Source organism: Amyelois transitella, chromosome 10 (assembly GCF_032362555.1).
Source record: "Amyelois transitella isolate CPQ chromosome 10, ilAmyTran1.1, whole genome shotgun sequence".
In the NCBI taxonomy this organism is placed as follows: Eukaryota; Metazoa; Arthropoda; class Insecta; order Lepidoptera; family Pyralidae; genus Amyelois; species Amyelois transitella.
In genome coordinates this window covers 11,921,261-11,942,504 of record NC_083513.1, presented here as the reverse complement: position 1 = coordinate 11,942,504, position 21,244 = coordinate 11,921,261, and the positions used below count along the sequence as shown (strand labels likewise).

The following is a 21,244-nucleotide window of genomic DNA, read 5'->3' as shown; positions in this document are numbered from 1 at the left end:
TTTCATTGATTTCCTTTTTTAACAGGGTGAGGTCCCTGATCTCCTCCACCTCTTCAGTGGGCGCTTGGGACGGGACTCCCCCCCCGCCATTCATCCCATCGGCACGCCCGACCTTGGGATTAGGGTTATTTTTTATTGAGGTTTTCTTCCTCGCGACGAAACGTCCTCGGCCCCATCAATTTGGGGTAACGAGTTGCCCGGCGCCGAGCCGAAACCTGACGCCGCGCGAGTCACATCCACTCACTGTCTGAGGGCAGACAAGAGGGAGCGACTGGTAGGCGGACCTGGACGCAAAAGCGTCTGCCCAGAAGCCAGTTAGGCTATTCAACCCGTCCATGTGTCAGGACATTTGCCGATGGATAACAAAACCCCTAATAGCGGAGAGTTATTAACCATCGCCCAGGGTGCACCAGCCCAGTGACTTGTCAGCCCGCCGCTATCACCGGATCAAAGATCAAGCAACAGAAGCAAAGCTTTCAAGGTACTGAGCCAACGTGGAGGTTTCCTGACCGTAGCACCCCAACCTAACCTAACCTAACCTAACCTAACCTAACCTAACCTTTTTTTTTTTTTTTTTTTTTTAACGTGTGGAAAGACCTTCGTCTACCCGGCCGGCTACGGGAAGTCGGACGGGTTATGTGGGGCTTGAACCCACTAAAACCACACGGTGCCATCGCCTACCGCTTCGTTGCCAGGAGTGTGAGCTGCCCTCGCTCATACTCCTGACGCGGCGGCCGCTTCCACGGCGGCCTCGGCTCGGCCGCTCTCCACGGAGCGGCCAGCGGGGTGACCCGTCGGCCTTCAATTCTACCCGCTAGGGGAGGGCGCGCCTGGCACAAGCGCGCCTTCGACCCAGGGCCGTTTCGCCAGGCAGCGGAATCCCGTTTCCGCCGCCCGACCGGCCCTTATTGTGGGGGCAGCAGGTGCAAGGCGTATGCCCGCCTCCTGCGCCCAGTGCGCCGGCGGCGTATGGGGAGGTCGGACGTGTCCTCTCTCACCCTTTCCGCCGCCTCTTTGCGGAGCATGACGCTCTCCGCAAAGGTCTGCACTGCTGTCCACGACCTCTCGCTGTCGACCATCTGTCTCACGACAGCCGGCAGGGAAAGGTCGTCCCCCACGACCGCGCGAAGCTCCGCGCGGTCTTGGTCCCAGGCTGGGCAAACCTCCAAGGTGTGCTGGGCGTCCTCGTCAGCACATCCGTCACAGTGGTGGCAGATAGCAGACGGCTCCCGACCGATCAGACACAGATACCCTCCGAAACAACCATGTCCGGAGAGCATCTGGGTCAGACGGTAAGTCAGGCTACCGTGCTGCCTCGCCAACCACTGTCCCAACACCGGACGGACCGCCTCGACGGTTCTACGCCCAGCAGTCGGCTGCTCCAGCCTTTGGGACCACTCTTCAATGGAGCGCTGACACAGCTCATTGCGGCGTCCTGCGATCTCCCTCGGTGCCAACCGGTGACCCTGGGCCACGGCCTCCTCGCGCCAGAAGAACAGCGACGCGAGGGTTTTCGCCTCTAGGTCCCAGGGAATGGAACCGGCCAGCACAGACGCTGCCTCAAAGGAGATCGTGCGATATCCCCTTGCGGCTCTCGTCGCCATCAGCCTCTGTGGCCTCCGCAGGGAAGCGAGGTTTTGGCGAGAGAGCGCATCCGCCCATACGGGGGCCCCGTAAAGGGCTATCGATCGCACGACCCCCATGTACAAGCGCCTGCAGGACGCTTCTGGACCTCCCAGATTCGGCATGAGCCGAGTCAGCGCTCCGGCCGCCGTCGTCACGCGCGGCGCTAATTCCGCGAAGTGGGCGCCGAAGTTCCATCTGCCATCAAGAACGATGCCCAGGTAGCGCATCGATTGCTTGATGGCAATTGAAACACCTCCAACCGTCAGACTGGCGTCTGCAGGCGGCTTCCTCCGAGGGCCATGGAAGCACAGCGCCTCGGATTTGTGGAGAGCCACCTCCAGACCCAGTCGACGGATCCGGCGCACCACTTCAGCGACTCCCGCAGTGGCGAGCAATGACGCCTCCCTATATGTGGCGCCGCGGGCGGTCACGAGTGTGTCGTCCGCGTAGCAGACGACCTCCACCCAGGGCAGAGTGACCGTCCGCAGCACCCAATCGTAACCGATGTTCCACAGGAGCGGTCCTAAGACAGAACCCTGTGGAACACCGCGCGTCATTGAACTCTTCGTCCAACCGTTTCGGTCAGGGAAGATTATCCATCTCTCTGAGAGGTAGTCCTGGATGACCCGACGCAGGTAGGTCGGCACCCCATGGTATCGGAGTGCCTCCACAATGCAAGACCAGGGGAGGGAGTTAAAGGCGTTGGCGATGTCCAAAGACACCGCCACGACCACCTCACCCTGGGCAACCGCATCCTGCGCCAAGGACTTCACCCTCAGCACGGCGTGAATCGTCGACCGCCTCCGGCGGAACCCGTATTGGCGATCCGCCAGGTCCGGCCCGACTCTCTCCAGGTGCTCGACGAGGCGGTCAGCAACGACCCTTTCCAGCAATTTGCCGGCCTCATCGAGCACGACGAGGGGACGGAACCCGGTCGGAGAATCCGCCGGACGTCCCTCCTTCTGCAGTAGGACTAGTCGGCCCACTTTCCACGCCGCGGGAAACCTTCCCTGCTCGAAACAGGCTGTGAACAGCCCCCTCAGCCGTTCCCCCAGAACGTCCAGAGCGAGGACGAGGGCACGACCCGGAACTCCATCAGGACCCGGGGCGACGTTCTTCGCACGCAGCCGTGTAACGGCTGCAGCAAACTCATCCCGGGTCACCTCCGGGATCGCCTCCACGCCCTCGCTTCTTTCCGCCAGTGGCGGTGCCATACTGGGGGGCTGAAAGGCCGCTCCCTGCGGGAACAGAGCGGCCACCACCTCACCGAGGAACTGCGGATCCAAGGTCCGCGTCAGGGGGGCCGCATACGGCCGGAGCTTATTCCGGACCAGCCGATATGGGCGCCCCCAAGGATCGCGGTCCAAGGTACCCAGCAGCTCCTCGCGTGCTGCCTCCTTGGCGGATGCTATCGCGGTCCTCAGCGATCTCTTCGCCTCCACTAGTGTCGCGCACAAGGCGGCCTCTTCGGACTCGTCCCTGCGCCTTCTCCTCCGGTATCGGGCGTACTGGCGTCTAGCCCTGAAACAGGCTTCTCGCAGACGCGAGAGCTCGGGCGACCACCAGTACACCCACCTTCTGGGAGGACGAGTACTGGCCCGGGGCATCGAGGCGTCGCAGATTTCTGCTAACGCGCCCCGGAACCACTCGGTCTCGTCCTCTACCACCACATTCACCGGCGCACGGGACCAACCTTTTACAATGGCCGCCTCGCGGAGAAACTCCTTGTCGAGGCGCTTCAGCTGCCACCTCGGGCCAGCCTCGTTCGGAGTTCGGCTTGGGCCGCTCGGAGCGACCGAGGACGCGGAGAGATCAAACCGTATGTAACGGTGATCAGAGAGCGTCTCCACGTCCTCCAACACGCTCCAGCCCTCGACACGGCGCGCTAGGTCTGGGCTCGCGAACGTAACGTCCGGTCGCGAGCTACCGTTCCATCGCACGCACGTGGGTGCCGTCCCCCGATTCACTACCGCTAGCCCGTTAGTGATGAGCCACTCCTCGATGAGTGCACCCCGCGCATCTGTTGCGGGGGATCCCCATGCCGTTGATTTGGCATTGAGATCTCCAGCAACCAGCACGGGGAGAGGGTGACTCCTCAGGACCAGCGCCTCGACCTGGGTCAGGAATGACTCGAACTCGTTGAGCGGACGGTTGGGCGAGAAATAAACTCCAACCACAACCAAGTCACCCAGACGAGCCGAGACCACTCCATGACCTCGCACGACACATGTAGGAGGCGAAGAGCTCGCCGATGACACGATCGCCACCGCACTGTCTTCGTCCCGCACCCAGTTTTCCCGGGGCGGGACAAAGTACGGCTCAGAGACCACCGCCACGTCTATCAACCACTGCGCCATGCTCTGACACAACAGGTCCTGTGCACTAGTGCAGTGGTTGATATTCGCCTGGAGAACTTTGAGGGCCATAATTATTCAGAGGCCCCCGTTTCCATCGCCTCGGCGCTCTGAGCCGCACGAGCAGGCTGCGTCTGGGCCGTAGCCGCGGACGCACCCCGCTTCCCACCTCTCCTTTTTTTATTTTGGCGCGTGCTGGAGCACGCCTTGCTCCCCACGCGGTGCCCCGTCGGCTTGCCTGCCCCCGCGCACAAGATGCACTTGGGGGCGGCGTTGCACGCCGCGGCCTTGTGACCCGGCTCGCCGCACCTGTAGCACAGCAGGCTCCTGTCGGACTCGGCAGTGCACCGCTGCGAGACATGACCCGTCTCTAGGCAGCGGAAGCACTGCATGGGCCTAGCCGGCAGCAGTTTTACCTGCGCCGAAACCCATCCGACTAGGAGTCTGGTGCCGTTGGCGGTCAGCCGTTTGGCCGCTGCGATGGGACACCTTACCCAGGCCGTGCGAACGCCCGAGCGGTCCTCCCGAATGTCCCCGACTCGGATTTCCGATTCGGGGCATTGACCCGCACGAGCGATTGCGCTACACACCAAGGCTGGTGTGGCGGAGTCGCACAGCTCCAGCACGCGCATATCCACACTCTTTAGAGGCCTGGATACCTCTGCTACCTGAGGATCCAGGACCTCCTTCAATTTGGACGCCAGGAGGTTGGCCTTGTCGTCCTTTTCAGTGCCCGCTATCCCTAAGATGCGGGCACCGGTTGCCGCCTTTCTAAACTTGACCCCGGGTATACCCAGGGCGCCGAGGTCCACTTTACCCATGGCCAGATCCATGACCTGACCATAGGTCGCTCCACGCTTTTCCGCGTCCGGCCGCAGCCTGATCACAACAGCAGCCGACCGCGGTGGGCGGAGTTTGAGCGGTTGTGGACCCTTCTCTTTTTTGGCTGCAGCCTGGTTACCCCGGGGTGGGGCAGCGGCAGCGGCGGCCTTCCTCCTGGAGCCCTTCTCCGGCACCTTCTTCCAAGGTACTTCTGATGGCCCAGAAGCCGGTGGCGGAGCGGGTGGCCGTGACGCCGGCGCAGCCGTTACGGCTGCGTAGGATGGAGAGTTGGCCGACCTCGGTGACGACAGTGGTGGAGTCGCCAACGGTACCGGCTCAGGCGCCGTAGGGGCAGAGTTCCCTTTCTTGCCCTTTCCCTTCCTACCCCGTTTGCCTTTGCCCTTTCTGGGCTTAGGTTCAGGGGTCGGTAGGGGGGGCGCCTTCCGCCATACGGCAGTACGGCTTGCCGGAGCCGGCACCGGCACCTCCTCCACATCGGCGTCTGACTCCGAGATCATGTCGGCCACCGAGGCAGCCAACCTCTCATCCGTCGTCTGGTTTGCCGGCGTACGGCGTTTATCGGCCGCCAGTGCGGGCCGCATACGTTTCTCCGGCAGGAGACGGTCCTGGAGGCCCTCAAAACGGGCGTCCAGCACAGGACCCATTGTGGTGAGAATGAGGCGCTGCAGCACCTCAGTCTTCTCCTGCCGGAATTCCGCCCGACGCTCCCTTTCTACGGCGGCTCTGAGCTCCGCCATTTCCTTCTCAAGTGAGGAGATCTTATTTTCCATGCGCTCGCAGATTTCGCGCAGGCGCTCAGTCTCCTCACCTGTCGACCCGGAGCTCAGAGCCGACATGACCTTCTCTAGGGACGCTGCAGCGTCCTTCAGGCCCTTTTGAAACGTACCCTTGAGGTTCCCTGAATGGGCCGCAATTTCCCGAATAATTTTTATATTCGTTGCGGCCTGGTCCCCAAGGGTGCCCTTGTCTGCGGGCGATGTCGCCTGCAGCGTCTCCGCCTTTTTGGCCATCTCGGCCACGATCTTTTCGGCCTCGTCGCGCTTTGCCGCCACTAACTCCCGACGGGCGTCAGCGGACAAAGTCGACTTCGGCCGACCACCTTTTTTGGCCGCTTTCACGGCCTTCATAGTTGGCGCCTTGGGCGCTTTCGGTGCCGGCATTTCTGCACTGGCACAATCATCCCCCTCACGGCCCCTTTTTGGAGCCCGCTGCCGGGGTTGCTCCTCGAACAGACTCTCTACGCTCACCCATTCCGCATCGGAAAGTGAGCCAGCCTCTGGCTGCGGCGTCAGAATTAAGGGACTTACGTCCCTATGTCGGTTCTTGCCCCCCCCAGATACGGTGGGGCAGCCCGCGCCCGAGGACGCGGGGAGGGATTCTCCGACCGCGGAGCGGCCGGTACCCTCCTGGGGTAGTGTAGTCTTCAGAAGCGACATTTCATTTTTGTCCTTTTTTACTAGGGTTTGGTCCCTGAAAGTGATGTTGGGCGCTCGGGACGGGGTTCCCCCCCCGCCATTCATCCCCTAGGCACGCCCGACCGTGGGATTGGGGTTATTTTTTATTGAGGTTTTCTTCCTCGCGGCGCTGGCCATGACAGCACAGCACCCTCGGCCCCATCAGTTGGGGTAACGAGTTGCCCGACGCCGGCCGAAACCGGAACGCCGCGCGAAGAGTTGCGCCACATCCACTCTCGTCTGAAAGCAGACAAGAGGGAGCGGCGCCCGACACGCGAGGGTCTAAAAAATAGACCTCGCCCACCAAAACACACGCGAAGGCCCCACAGGGACCCCGCTTTTGCGGGACATTGGCCAACAACAAACAAGACCCCGTCAATCGGGGAGTTATTTGCTGTCACCCGGGGTGCACCGTCCCGTGTCCCTCGTCAGCCCACCGCTGTCACCGGATTCATTGGAATCAAGCAACAGAAGCAAGACCTTCAAGAGACAGGGCACTCGAGGAGGTTTCCCGCACTTAGCACCCCAACCTAACCTAACCTAACCTAACCTAACCTAACCTAACCTAACCTAACCTAACCTAACCCAGTTGCGCTCTGTCCGCTGTACCGAGCGCCACGAAATTGAACCGCTCCGCGCTTAAAAATCGTAAAAATATTAATTATCAGCAAAATAAAAAAGTGACATATATTATAAGTTTCGCGGTGAAAGTATCAAGTGAAAAGTGAAAAAATTTTTGAAATTGGACCAAAAACGGACGAGATATAGGAAAATAAACATACTCGCGAAACGCCCCCGCGGCTTTCGTCGCTAATAAGTTACGTTTTGTATCGGAAAATTTTCGGACTAACACTGTGGAAGTGTCAATAGTGACCGTGACTTTGTCCTGACAAAGTCCCAAAATCATAAGACCACGAACACCAACACAGTGGGACTTTTCGTTCGCACTCATTACGTTACGGCCTTTTCCCCAACCAATAACTTGGCAGCTGTGAATCAAAAAAGGTGAAACCACACACAAGAAAAAAATTGACAAGTGAAGAACCAGTGGAACATTCACCAGTGTCCAGCTGGAACGGGGTACCAGGCTACGGACTTGGAAAGGCGAAGAGAATCGGAAGTCTTCCCGAAACATACGTGAACGGGCGTTTTTCGGCGGATTGGTGAACTGCGGTGAAGGACTGCGATTGCCGACAGGTGAGGGACCTGTCCAGGGTGCTGCCTGCCGAAAATCACCGGAATCCGAAAGCGGGCTAGGCGTCCAGGGGGCTTAGACAAAGTAACATTTTGAAAACGATGACGAAGTTCGGCAATAAAAAAATGTATGGGATGACATAAGCCTTCGCTAAATCACGTGATCGATCGAGATCGATAACAAAATTGGTAGACAATGTTTACATTCATGTCGAAAACGAAACGAAATCGTCAATTAGCGAATTGTTTATTCGCCTATTTCAATACAAATGCGTAGCCAAGCGGCACTTTTGACGTTCGCTTTCTCTTCGGGAGCGATCGTTCGATTCGACATGTGTTCGCCATAATAACGAAAGCTTGGGGGCTGTCGATATCGCTACAAAATGGCCGAAAATTACAGTCAGCTGTGATTTGTGTACAAGGGCTACGTTGCGTTAATACAGTTTTATTTATATAAAAATGCATTCTTTACGTTTATTGTGGGCTGCACATAATGAGAATACCTGGGTGAGGCGTCAAAGGCGATTTTCATCAAGAAGACATATGGAAACGATTGAAGATATGCCGGAATTGTTGTTTATACAACATTTCAGGCTTGATAAAAAAACTTTTCGACGATTATGCGACGAACTAAAAAGATATACTGGATTGAAAGGATCCAATGAAATTTCCCTGGAAGTGAAGGTAAGAACTTTCATAAGGATTAACCTCATAGGGAAATAAGTATACTTATCTCTAAACTTAGAATACTTATAGAAATTTCTATAGTCTAATCCTATAAAGAAAACCACACGAGTATGCAGAGACATTACTGTTTTTCAGGTGCTGTGTACTCTAAGCTTTTTAGCCACAGGGTCATACCAGACAATTGTAGGTGTGGGACAATATTTGACCTAGGCCTACAGCCAGTATTTGTTATAATTATAATTATAATTGTTAACATTTCCAGATTCCATATAAGACATAATTTGCCTGGAATTATTGGGTGCATTAATTGTACCCATATAGCTATTGTAAGACCAGAGGAGGATGAATATTCATTTTTTAATAGAAAAGGATATCATTCATTAAATGTTCAAATGGTAAGAAACTAGACTTAATTTTTATTATCAAAACACCTAAATATACTACTCTTTATATGTTGTGCAATAAAGTGTTAATTCAATTCAAATGGCCTGAATATACACAGGTATATTTTGACAGCAAAGGTATCACATGTAAATAAATATATAGGGACAAATCACACAGATTGAGTATTATATAACTTTTTATCAATTGTTATATCCCCAAAACAAATTGTTTTGTATATTTTTTCCCCAGATATGCGATTTCGATTTAAAAATAGTTAATGTCAATTCAAAATTTGGTGGTGCTACACATGACTCCCACATATGGTCCGCTAGTCATGTAGAGACTTTCATGCGAGGGCTTCATGAAAGTGGTGAACATGTTTGGTTATTAGGTATGTAAGACATTTTTTCTTATATTTCATTGCAAACCATAATAGATAAAAAACTTATATGGAATAAACATATGTAAAGTATTTCATTTAAATAATACATCTACTTCTAAAAACTATTGGAAATCAACTAAATTAAATTAGTATTCATTGTTTGCCACCCAAGTATACATTATAGTTCTTCAATTTATTTTGAACTAGAGGCCGCCCGCGACTTCGTCCGCATGGAAACCCTATCAATCCCGCGGGAATTCTGGGATAAAAAGTAGCCTATGTGTTATTCTGGGTCTTCAGCTACCTACATACCAAATTTCATGGTAATCGGTTAAGTAGTTTTTGCGTGAAAGAGTAACAAACATCCATACAAACTTTCGCCTTTATAATAGTAGTAGGATAATAGTAGTAGGATAAAATATTTATTGAGTATGTAATTTCAGGGGATTCTGGATATCCACAGCGACCTTGGTTGATGACGCTTATACTAGATGCTGAACAAGGGTCCCAAGAAGAAATATATACCAGACGTCATGTGCAAGCCAGATCTCGCATAGAACGATGTTTTGGATTACTGAAGGCTCGTTGGAGGTGTATGCTTTGACACCGTGTTCTTCACTATCAGCCTTACGTGGCTAGCAGAATTATTAACGCATGTTGTGTATTGCATAATATTGCAATACATGCTAAACTACCTGCTCCAACAGATATGCCAGCTGAGGCTCTTGATGGTAGTGAAGATCAAAGTATACAGCATAACACCTCTACAACCAACACTAATCAAAACGAGTTAATTCGAGGAAGGGCTATGTTAAATTATTTAGTCAGTAGAATGCAGCATTCTACTGAATAGATAATTCTGTCTGTATATAATTTATAGTTTCATTTTATTTAAGCTTAAGTATATTTTTTTAAGTTATTATCAAATGAAAAAGAAAATAATAATAATAATATAACAATTTTAATAAGTATCCAGTCTTTTAACTTATCAATATACTTATCTACTTATTTTAATATTTAACCACACCACCACCATAGTCCACATATACTGGATCATCTTCTTGGGCAACAACTGCAGATGATTGAGAGGGTGCAGGTGCAGAAGATTGAGGTCTCTGAAAAAGTTATTATGGTGATATTTATTGAATATGTAGATACTTAATTAAATAGTATACTGTTTTATCTAATTATATATGTGTAATGGCTAAAATTTTTAATTTCTAATATTCAAGTACAATATTTATTCAACAAGATTTACCTAGTTAGTATTGATTTTTAGCTAATAATTTTGTTACATGAGGTACTGGAAAATAAGGTTAATACATACACTAAATCCAAGCTCTTGTATAGAGTCTTGTCCTTCCACTGCTGTTGGGCCGATAATAGCCAGAACCCTTTCCTCCAAATGCGACAAGGATTTCTGGCTAGCCGGTCCACCTCCAGTCCCTCTGGCATGTTGCCGCAAGGTCAGACCTTTTTTCTTAGTCTTGGATTTTAAATCGGCCCATACCTTTTTGGAATTATCAGTCATAAGTATGCATACAACCACATAAGTTGAAAATTGGTAACTCCACTGGACCAAAAAATTCCTAACATCCCTGTTACCTCTTCTTGCACATATGTGATAATAATATATGATATTCTAGGTGCTTGATTTGCACATCAAAGCAGATTGTAACTTGTGACTTTATCTATACCAGATCCACATCCAAATTGCTTGGCATGTAATATGTAGAAAAGATTATTAAATATAACTAAATATCTGAGTAATTTCCATAGAAAGAACTTATAATCACAAAGACTCTTCAAATACGGCTATTGGAATAGAATTGCTAGTCATTACTTACTTTTTTCCACTTGTCTGTTGTTTTGTTGACACCACCACCAACGGAATTTAATACGAGTATATTAGTAAGATCAGACCATAATTGGTCTGACCGTACTCAACCTTGTGCCCCTGCAACAGGCCTAGCCAGGTCCCCATGACTGTAACATAAGCAACGGTTCAATACACAAATGCTTCATTGTTATTATCGCGTCATTGTTTACATTAGCGATTGAAGTGGTACCAAAGTTTTGTACGATTGAATTTAAAAGAAATGGAAAATAACTTGGATTTACCTACCTTTCCATATACTCCAGTAGAGTTGAGAGTTGTTCGGGACTTGCCCTTACCCTAGAATCCATTCTTTAACACTAAAAATAAAAAAAATAACTATATTTATTTTGAACAGTTACAATCACAATGATTCTATTTAATTTTGAAGAAATCTACGTAAAAACTATGTAAAAACACTCTAATAATTTAACACTATCAAAGTTTTGCTATAAGATTATTAAAAAGCGTCAAGAATTAATAATATCAATTAAAAACGACTCACCACACTCACAGTAAACACTCACTTAAACTTTAGAATAATCCCGCTTTGTTTGTTCCAATTTGAAACTGACAGCTAAATTTTCGTTACCATAGCCAATATTCGTTTGTTTATCGAACGATCCGTTCGACACAACGATCGCGACAATTGCGTTACATTGGCTAGGAAATGTTTATCGTTATCTCTAAGACGAAAAAGAACTTCGACATCGTTTCGTTAAGAAGCGATACTACATTGTCTAAGCCTCCAGGACGGAAAATCCGGCTGGCCAATCAGCGGTTTTTCCCAGATTGCCGCTAAACTCCGGGGACCAACGTGACCGACCCACCGAAACCCGACGCCTTGGCTGAAAACAAGTCCATCGAGGCCCTGACCATCTTCCTGGGACAAGCCAACATCAGACAGTATCGAATTTTCTTCTGGAAATCGACATACTCCAACTTCGCGGAAGTAAATAGTAGATTAGAATAAAAAACTAATTGTTAAAAACATATGTCCCTGAGGGCTTGCTTACTCCCCTATCATATATAAAAAATCCAAACAGATTGGTGCAGTAAATCTTAAAATATAAAATAATTAAGCGGTTAGCTCCTAAAGCTAACCGCAAGTTACGTAAATAAAATTCAAAAATTGACTTTTTTAATTGAGACTTTTTCCAAATTTAAACTATTACACCATATCAAGGCATACATAAAAATAAGTACCAATCTGTTTCCAACCCCCAAAACCCCGTTTAAACCCCTATTTCAGGAATTTAAAAAATTAGAACAGAAAAGCTTATTATTTTGGAAACTATTAGCGTTAGCGTTGAACAAAATTAACAATCTTTATATTAACACCCCCCTAAATTAACGGGAATAAACAACCCCTCAAATCTTCCCTTATTGTGTAGAAACAGCGGATATTGCGGTCGGCAAAGTTGCAACTAAGGAAGAAACCGATCTGCACTAAATTAAATACGTATAAATATATATTAAAATTATCAAATATAGTAAGATCAGTAAAAAATCTAGGTTATTGCAAAGTATAACAACGGTAGAGTGTATAATATCTGATATATTTAAAAAATTGTCAAAGCAGAAAATAGGCCTAGACCGCATCAATAAGTTGGCAGTGGCGAGCGCTGTGCGGTCGGAGTGGGGAAGTGCCGGGCTATTACATATCGCGGTGCGTATCGCGGTGCGCATCGACCCAACTGGGAAGACCACACACACGCGAACGGCCCATATTAAACTGCAGCGAATCTTAGAAAAAATTTAACTAAACCACACAACAATACACATAACAATACACGTAATTCCAAGAGAACACAATTAAGTCTAAAAATAAATACACACATAAATAATTAAGCTCATAAAACCTTACATATATTGAAAAATAATAGTTACTTGGCTTCCCCCCTTTAAACTTATTAGTAAATGTTAAATTCTATCCATATTGATTATATAGACATTGAATATATATAAAATCATTCATATACATATATATAGTTACTCACACGCATTTATTGTTATTCTATTTATATCAAAAAATATATAAGCTAGGACAATATATATAAAAACAATCTGTTCACTCCAACATTCCGGTGCCTATCAAACAAATACTTAATAGGTCGAGTGCGGCCGTCGTCCGCTCGGAAAGTAGGTCACGAGCCTATTGTTCTCTCGGCTCGCCTTGGAATGTCAAGGTCGAGATTGTTGTGTTGTTGCGTGAGCTCGTTGCGGGTTAGACAGTGTCTAACAAGCTAAAATTAAACTTTGACTTTTTGCTTTTTATTGAGCGGAATATTGTTCAACATATAATCTTATATACTACAAAAATAGTTATAAAATTACAAGAAGTATATAGACATCAAAACTAGACGATTTAGTTAAAACATAGGACTGCTTTTTTACCTATTTGAATTGTTATAACTTGCAGCAGTACCTATTAGTTAAGTGTTTACATTAGAAATATAAAAGCTTGTAGTATTTTAGTATTTATTACACACCTACACATTGCAGCCCCCATATACAGGGCTGCAACTAGTATTGACGTTAACTGGCATCCATCAACTTTTATATTTACCTTCTATTCTCTCTCGGAGTTGTTTACGGTGCTGCTTCCTTGCGGGGTAGACAGAGCCTGGAAGCCGATTAAAGTTTTGTGTTGTCAATTTATGAATATTATTTAAATTTGTTTAATAGTGACATTAGTGACATTATTGTATTAAAACATACATATATATATATAGGAACAAGACGGCACCCTACTAAAGTGGTATAAAGACTTAGTAACCTAATATAAGGATAAATATAACTAAGATATATAAAGGTTGACTTAGAAAAAATTAGTTTTAAGTATTTACATTAAGATATTATTTTTATACAACTTATACAATATTACTGTGATTGTTTAGATTAAGAATAGACATATAGGTGCATTTACACACTTATAAATATAAAAGTAAAAGAAAATAAAAGAAAAGTAATAATAATAATAATAAGAACTAAAAAATAACTTAAGGGAAAAAGAAAAATCCTTTTCAAAAAAAAAAAAAAAAAAAAAAAAAAAAGTTAACAGACTAAAACAAAAGAGAAAACCGACAAGTACCTACAGTACTAAAGAATTGAGTAGCTTGTAAGTGACTTATTTATTTATAAGAATTAATCTGAATTATCAAAAAATTTTTAATTTTATTTATTGTTATATTTAATTACTGTTTAAAACTTATACAAACTTAATTTTAATTTTAACATTGACTTCCCCACTTTTACAATGTATTGCCCATACTCCCCCCCGAATGCGCCGAAGGTTCCAGCGAGGAAAAGCGCTGAGAACCTCGAGGCTATTATCGCAAGCGGTAGTCCACCAAGTAGTTCAGGTATCGCTAAACAACCAGCTCCGAAACCAAAAACCAAACCTATGGCACAAACCAAAACAGTAATTACACCAAAACCGGTACAGCAAACCGTGCCCAAAACAAAACTAGGAAGAGCAAACGCGATTAAGGACATGGCAATAGGCCTGCTGAACGAAACCAGGAATACAAGGTCGGACATAAAAGCTAACGTAAAAACAGCCCTGGAGGACTTATTCCAGATTATTCTGGAATACGAGGAAGTCCTAGCAGAGGGAAGGAGAGAAGACAAAGGTGGGGATAATAAAACTGAGAAAGAGGTCTACAGTGACAATGGAAACGAAATAATAAAACACTTAATAGAAAATAAACAAATAATAAAGGAAAACGGTATAAAATTACAAGAAATTACAGAACTAATCAATAAGCAAAAGGAAAATGAAAAATTTTTAGAAAAAATTCAGGAGAATATGGAGAAGCAAGAAGAGAATATATTAATAATAAAAGAAAATAGTAATATACTCCTGCAAAATAACAAATTAACATATGCCACTGTAGCCGCAGCAGGAGGGAACCACACAAGACCCGGAGTTCCGGAGCATCCTACGTTGCACTCCGTTGTGGTCGCGTCGACTGTGGAGGAGGAGACCGGGGATGAAGTGTTGGAGAAAGTAAGAAAGGCAGTCAATGCAAAAGAAGGCTGGATTACAATAGGAAAGGTTAGGAAGGCACGGGACAGGAAGGTGGTACTGGGCTGCGAAACAGAGCAGGACAGGGCAAGGCTCAAGGAAAGGTTGCAGGCGGCCGGAACTCACCTCGTTGTCGAGGAGGTGAGAAACAAGGACCCGCTTCTGGTTCTGAGGGGCGTTCTCAACGTAAACTCGGACGAGGATATTTTGGGGGCGTTCCGGAACCAGAACCGGGGTGTTTTTCAGGGCCTCGGCGAGGGGGAGGACCGGCTCACGGTGCGCTACCGTAGGAAGGTGAGAAACCCTCACTGCAGCAACGTGGTGCTCAGCGCGGCGCCCGTGGTGTGGCGGCGGGTCGTGGATGCGGGCCGCATTCGCATTGACCTCCAGACGGTGCGAGCCGAAGACCAGTCTCCACTGGTCCAGTGCACGCGCTGCCTGGGGTATGGACATGGTCGGCGACTCTGTAAGGAGCCTGTCGACCTGTGCTGTCACTGCGGGGGTCCGCATCTGGGAGCCGACTGCCCCGCCAGGGTTGCGGGTGACCCGCCGACTTGCAGGAACTGTAGGTTGGCCAAGGTCACTAGCGGGCAGCATGTTGCTTTCAGTGAGGCCTGCCCTGTCAGAAAAAGGTGGGAGGAATTAGCGAGAGCCACTGTGGCTTATTGCTAAGGGCAGCCCAGTACAGAAGCTATATAAAAGTGTCCAGGCAAACCTCCAGCGGAGTAAGCTAGCAACTAGCGAACTCCTGCTGGAGGCAGATAAGCAGAGGATGGCCTTCGCCATGGTCCAAGAGCCCTACACCGGGAACACGGGAAGAATGAAGGTTGAACCCGGAACTCGGGTGGTACAATGTGCTGCGGCCGGCCCACAGTCTGTGAACAAGGCCGCCATTGTACTGCTCGACGGGGGCATCGACATCACCCCGTTTCCGGCGCTCACGACCCCAAACTTCGCTGTTGCGAGGCTGAGGACGAGTGCGTGGGAGATTGGGGTGGTGTCGATGTACTTCGACGGGGACGGCCCCATCGACCCGTGTATCCGGTGGATGGAGCGGATCATGGCGGAGATTGGGACGGACATGGTCGTGATGGGGGGAGACGTCAACGCATGGAACCCGTGGTGGGGAAGTGTGCGAACGGATCACAGGGGGGAGGACTTGGCGGCGGCGCTAGGAGAGATGGACCTGCACATTCTCAACAGGGGGTCCGAGCCTACTTTCGACACGTACAGAGCTGGGAAACGCTTTCAGAGCTGCGTCGACATCACGGTGTGTACGGAGGGTATGCTCGGCCACGTCGACGGCTGGCGAGTGGACACGGGCATAACCAGCTCTGACCACAACGCTCTTCTATTCGAGGTAAATCTGGTGAAGGCGAGGGGGACGGACATCAAGCGCACGACTCGCAAATATAACACAAAAAAAGCTAATTGGGACCAATTTCGTGAGAAATTGGCCCAATTATGGTTGGAAAACAACATAAACCATTCGGAAATTGTCAAAATTAACAATACAACACATTTGGATTTAAAATTATCAAAATTGAACTGCACAATAGAGCGAGCGTGCGAGATGTCAATCCCCAAACTCGCCTCCACCGGAGGGCGACTGAAGATGCCTTGGTGGAATGATGAGCTGGCCGAAATGCGGAAAGCCGTGACCACTAAGAAGCATAGGGTGGCGAGCGCCGGGCCGACCCGCCGTGCATGGGTGGTCGAGCAGTATCTGAAAGCCAAAGAAGAGTACCGCCTGGCGTCGGAGCAGGCTCGAACCGCCAGTTGGAAGCGGTTCTGCGAGAAGCAGGACCGCGAGACGATGTGGGAGGGGATCTACAGGGTGATCGGCCGCACCGCAAGCAGGGAGGAGGACACACCTCTCGTGCAAAACGGGAGGGTCCTTAGCGGGGAAGAGTCGTCGGGTCTACTGGCTAAAACCTTTTTCCCAAAAGATGATCCGGGGGGAGACGACGCGGGGCATAAACTCACGAGAGAGAGCTCCAAAATTGTGAATGAGGGGAAGCAGGGTGAGACTTGCGACCCACCATTCACAATGGAGGAGCTGGAGAGCGCCGCGTCGAGCTTCAACCCGAAAAAGGCGCCGGGACCCGACGGCTTTACCGCCGATGTCTGTGGTGCGGCCATCGCGCTGGGCCCCGACATCTTCCTGGCGCTGTACAACAAGTGCTTGAAACTCGGGCACTTCCCCGCTGCGTGGAAGGAGGCGGTGGTCGCCGTCCTGCGAAAGCCGGGAAAGGATGACTACGCGAATCCAAAGTCTTACCGACCCATCGGATTATTACCGGTGCTCGGTAAGATTTTGGAGAAGATGCTGGTGGCGAGGATTCGCTGGCACGTCCTCCCCGGCATGAGCCGCCGTCAGTACGGCTTTATGCCGCAGCGCTGTACCGAGGACTCCCTCTATGTCCTGGTGGATCACATCAGGCAGAGGATTAAGGATAAAAAACTCGTCCTGATGGTATCCTTGGATATAGAGGGAGCCTTCGATAACGCGTGGTGGCCGGCCATTAAGTGCAGACTGGCGGAGACGCAGTGCCCTCCTAATCTACGCCGAATGGTTGATAGTTATTTGGGGGATAGGAGGGTTCGCGTTAGATATGCCGGAGCGGAGAGTGTCAGCGAAACCTCGAAGGGATGTGTCCAAGGGTCAATAGGGGGCCCGACCTTCTGGAATTTGCTTCTGGACCCGCTGCTCGTGGGGCTGGATGGCCGGGGCGACTACTGTCAAGCGTTCGCTGACGACGTGGTCCTCGTATTCTCCGGGGACACGGCCCAGGAAGTCCAGGGACGTGCCAATGGAGCCCTCGAATATGTTCGGAGGTGGGGAGTCGAAAATAAGTTGAGGTTTGCACCATTGAAAACAAAGGCAATGGTGCTGACCAATAAACTTAAATACGACACCCCAATTCTGAGCATGGGCGGGGTATCCATTGAAATGTCCCAGGAAATCAAAATCCTTGGCCTCACCTTGGACAGCAAGCTCACGTTTAACGCCCATGTGGCGAACATATGCCGAAAGGCGTTAAACTTATATAAGCAGCTGTCCAGGGCGGCCAGGATTGGCTGGGGCTTGAACTCGGAGGTGATAAGGACCATATACGTGGCGGTGGTCGAGCCGGTCATTATGTACGCATCTAGCGTGTGGGCAGCGGCCACGCACAAGCTGGGGGTGCAGAAGCAACTAAACGTGGTGCAGCGAGGCTTCGCACAGAAGATCGTCAGAGCGTATCGCACCGTCTCTCTGAACGCGGCGCTGCTACTCGCCGGACTGCTTCCCCTGGACATGAGGATCAGGGAGGCAGCCCTTCTTTACGAAGTGAAGAAGGGTATATCTCGGCGAGTGGTAGGAGACCGGGAGATAGAGAGGCCCGTCGATTTTCTGGAAGCGCCTCACCCGGCCGGAAGATTGGGACTCAAATTTTCGTGCCTGGAAGACCGTGCGCAGGTTGACGAGCAGCAGCACGCGCAGCTCCACATCTACACAGATGGGAGCAAGCACGATGGGAAAGTCGGCGCGGCGCTGACCGTATGGGAAGGCGCTGCGGAGACCAGTACCAAGAAACTGAAGCTCGACAACATGTGCACGGTGTATCAGGCCGAACTGTTGGCCCTTTCTGTGGCGACCGAGCGGGCCCTTCGGAGCTCAGCGCTTAGCTGCAATATATATTGTGACTCCAGGTCGGCTCTCGAAACTGTCTCTGACAGCAGTTCCCTGCACAACCTGGCGTTAACTGCGAGAGCCAACATAAAAGAGGCCATGATGTTGGGCAAAATAATAAACTTATTTTGGATTAAGGCTCACGCCGGGTTGGAGGGGAACGAAAGGGCTGACGACCTGGCCAAGAGCGCTGCGCTCGGCAGGGTTCGACCCCACTACGACAGATGTCCGGTCTCGTTCGTCAAGCGGCAGATCCGGATGGATACCATTGACGAATGGAACCGGCGCTACGTGGAGGGGGAAACGGCATCCACCACTAAGCTGTTCTTTCCCGACGCAGGAGAGGCGTACAAAACAATAAGGAAGATTGCGTTGACCCCCGTGCTTGTGCAGGTGTTCACGGGACACGGCGGGTTCTCGCAATATTTGAACAGGTTCAAATGCAAGGAGAGCCCTACCTGTGCCTGTGACCCTGCAAACGAGGAAAGTATCGACCATGTCCTTACCGAATGCGCTGTACATGACAAAGACAGGAATGACCTGGAGATTGAGATCGAAGAAAAAGTCACAAAAGAAAATCTGGCAATAATCATAAGAGACAAAAAAATAAGAGAAAAATTTTTAAACTACTGCACAAAATTGGCCTTAAGAACAATAAAAAGAAATAAGAAATAAAGAATTGAAAGTTAAAAAAAAAAAAAAAATAAAAGAATAGAATAATAAATGAAGAACAATAATTTTAAATACAAAATTTACAAAAATAATATTTAACACAACAATAATAATTAGGAATAAAAAATCAAGAAGAATAGATAGAAAAGACCCCTGTCCTCCCACGCAGGGTCCCTCCTGATGGAGTTTCCATGAGCAGGTGGTGTTTTAGCACGGTAAGAGTCCGGCACTACCTGGGTCCTCCTTCCCAGGCTGTCCATGATGGATTTCACCACCTGCTCATGTAAATAAAAAAAAAAAAAAAAAAAAAAAAAAAAAAAAAAAAAAAAAAACCTAACCTAACCTAACCTAACCTAACCTAACCTAACCGATCCCATCTTTAGTGTGTCCACCCCTGATTGTGATACCTTGATCTCTTCGTCTTGTTGCCGCCATCAGTTCTGCATACCAGCTTTCTCCATCCCGCCGAATTTTTCATACTATTTTGTCATTTTTCTTCTTTAACGGTTTTTCTTCCATCCAAATACTCATTTTTGTCCATAGACCAAATTTTTCTTCCGAACCTACCCCTAATTACTTCTGATTAGTGTTCCGGCTGCCTACCCCGTCATTTTAAGCCATTCCCGGACAAAATACGCGAAAAATTCGCCCCCCCGCCCACCCTAGTTTCATCAGCTAGGTAAATTCTGCTCGCCGACGTAAGTCGAAACCAAAAATCCACTTTTTTCCCTCGTATTTTTTCTTTCTTCCGATTAGTTCATAGTGTTCTTCTGGTCCCAAAAATAGTATTTCAATAGATAACACCCTCTTAGAAGCAATAGTTTAATTATATAGTTGGATTTTGATTGACATATTTTATTAAAGTTCAATAGTTTACTGACGAGACCATGGGGCTCACCCGGTCTCCGACTCGTAAGGAGGCGACCACTCGACCTCCTCCTGCACCCCCCAACCGCCCTTCGCGGTCTTCCTCACCAGTGGCAGGCAATTCCAGGGCCTCCCCAACTACGGCTAGCCCCCCCGAACGCACTCGACCGTACATAGCGCCCATAAGTGAGATGGATGAGGAGGATCTCTTAACTCCTAGTGTAGACCTCCAATTTTTTCCCGAATCAGACATGCCCCAACTTCGGTACATGTCTGACACCGAAACACCCGAAGTGAGCGACGCTACTGCCTCCTCACAAGCTCCCGCCAAAGTTGTGCCCGCTCGTAAAACTGCAACCAAGTCCAGCAAATCTTCTAGCGCAATGATTATTGAACTACCTGCCCGTTCTGAAGATGTGAAGAGTATCGACACCTTCATGGCGGTAGTTACAAAACTAACGTACACAATCAACAAAGCTGTTAACGAAGGAAAGAGCGTCACTGCTACCAACAAGCGGCTCATTGCGGCGGCGGCGCAGGAGATACAAAGATCTGCGCAGGCGTTGGTGAAGGTCAAGGAGACCGGGCCAACGGTCGCGATTGCGCCGACTCCTCCGACTCCGGAGATCCTCCCGGACCAGAGCACACTGCTCTCTATTATTCGGGAGAGTATCCGTGAGGAACTTAAGGCCATGACGCCGACGACGCCGGCGCCCTCTCCACCAGCGCCTGCAAAATCCTTCGCCGCGGCCGTGGCGACGCCCTCCCCCCCTAAGAGCATTCCTCCTCCCTCGCGCACCTTGCCCTCCATCATCATCAAAGCTAAGGAGACTAGCGATAAACAAAAACAGCAGCCAGTCGTACTTGACGAGTTCAAAAAGAACATCTCATTCCGGAGAACAACATTTGCTCCCTCGAAAGTAAAGCCCTTGCGTCAAAACATGCTCAAAGTAGAGTTCGATACCAATGAGCAGCGCGACCAAATCCTCCGAAAAGTGAACACCATCCCCGGCATTGCAGCTGAAGAGTCGAAGCTCCGTCGCCCTCTCATCATCTTGAAGGGGATTAGCAAAGAGGTCCAGAGGGAGGAACTGGTGGACATCATAAGCCACCAGAACCAAATCCCCAGCGAAGAAATCCGCCTTTGCTTCCTCTTGAACAATAGAAATGAGCGCTTTTACAACGCGGTGTTGGAGGTG

At 49.3% G+C, this 21,244-nt stretch overlaps 1 pseudogene; it reads right to left on the bottom strand.

Annotated features, from left to right (window-relative positions):
- Nucleotides 1-9,863: 9,863 nt before the first annotated feature.
- Nucleotides 9,864-11,540, bottom strand: LOC132902211 (uncharacterized; annotated as a pseudogene).
- Nucleotides 11,541-21,244: the final 9,704 nt, after the last annotated feature.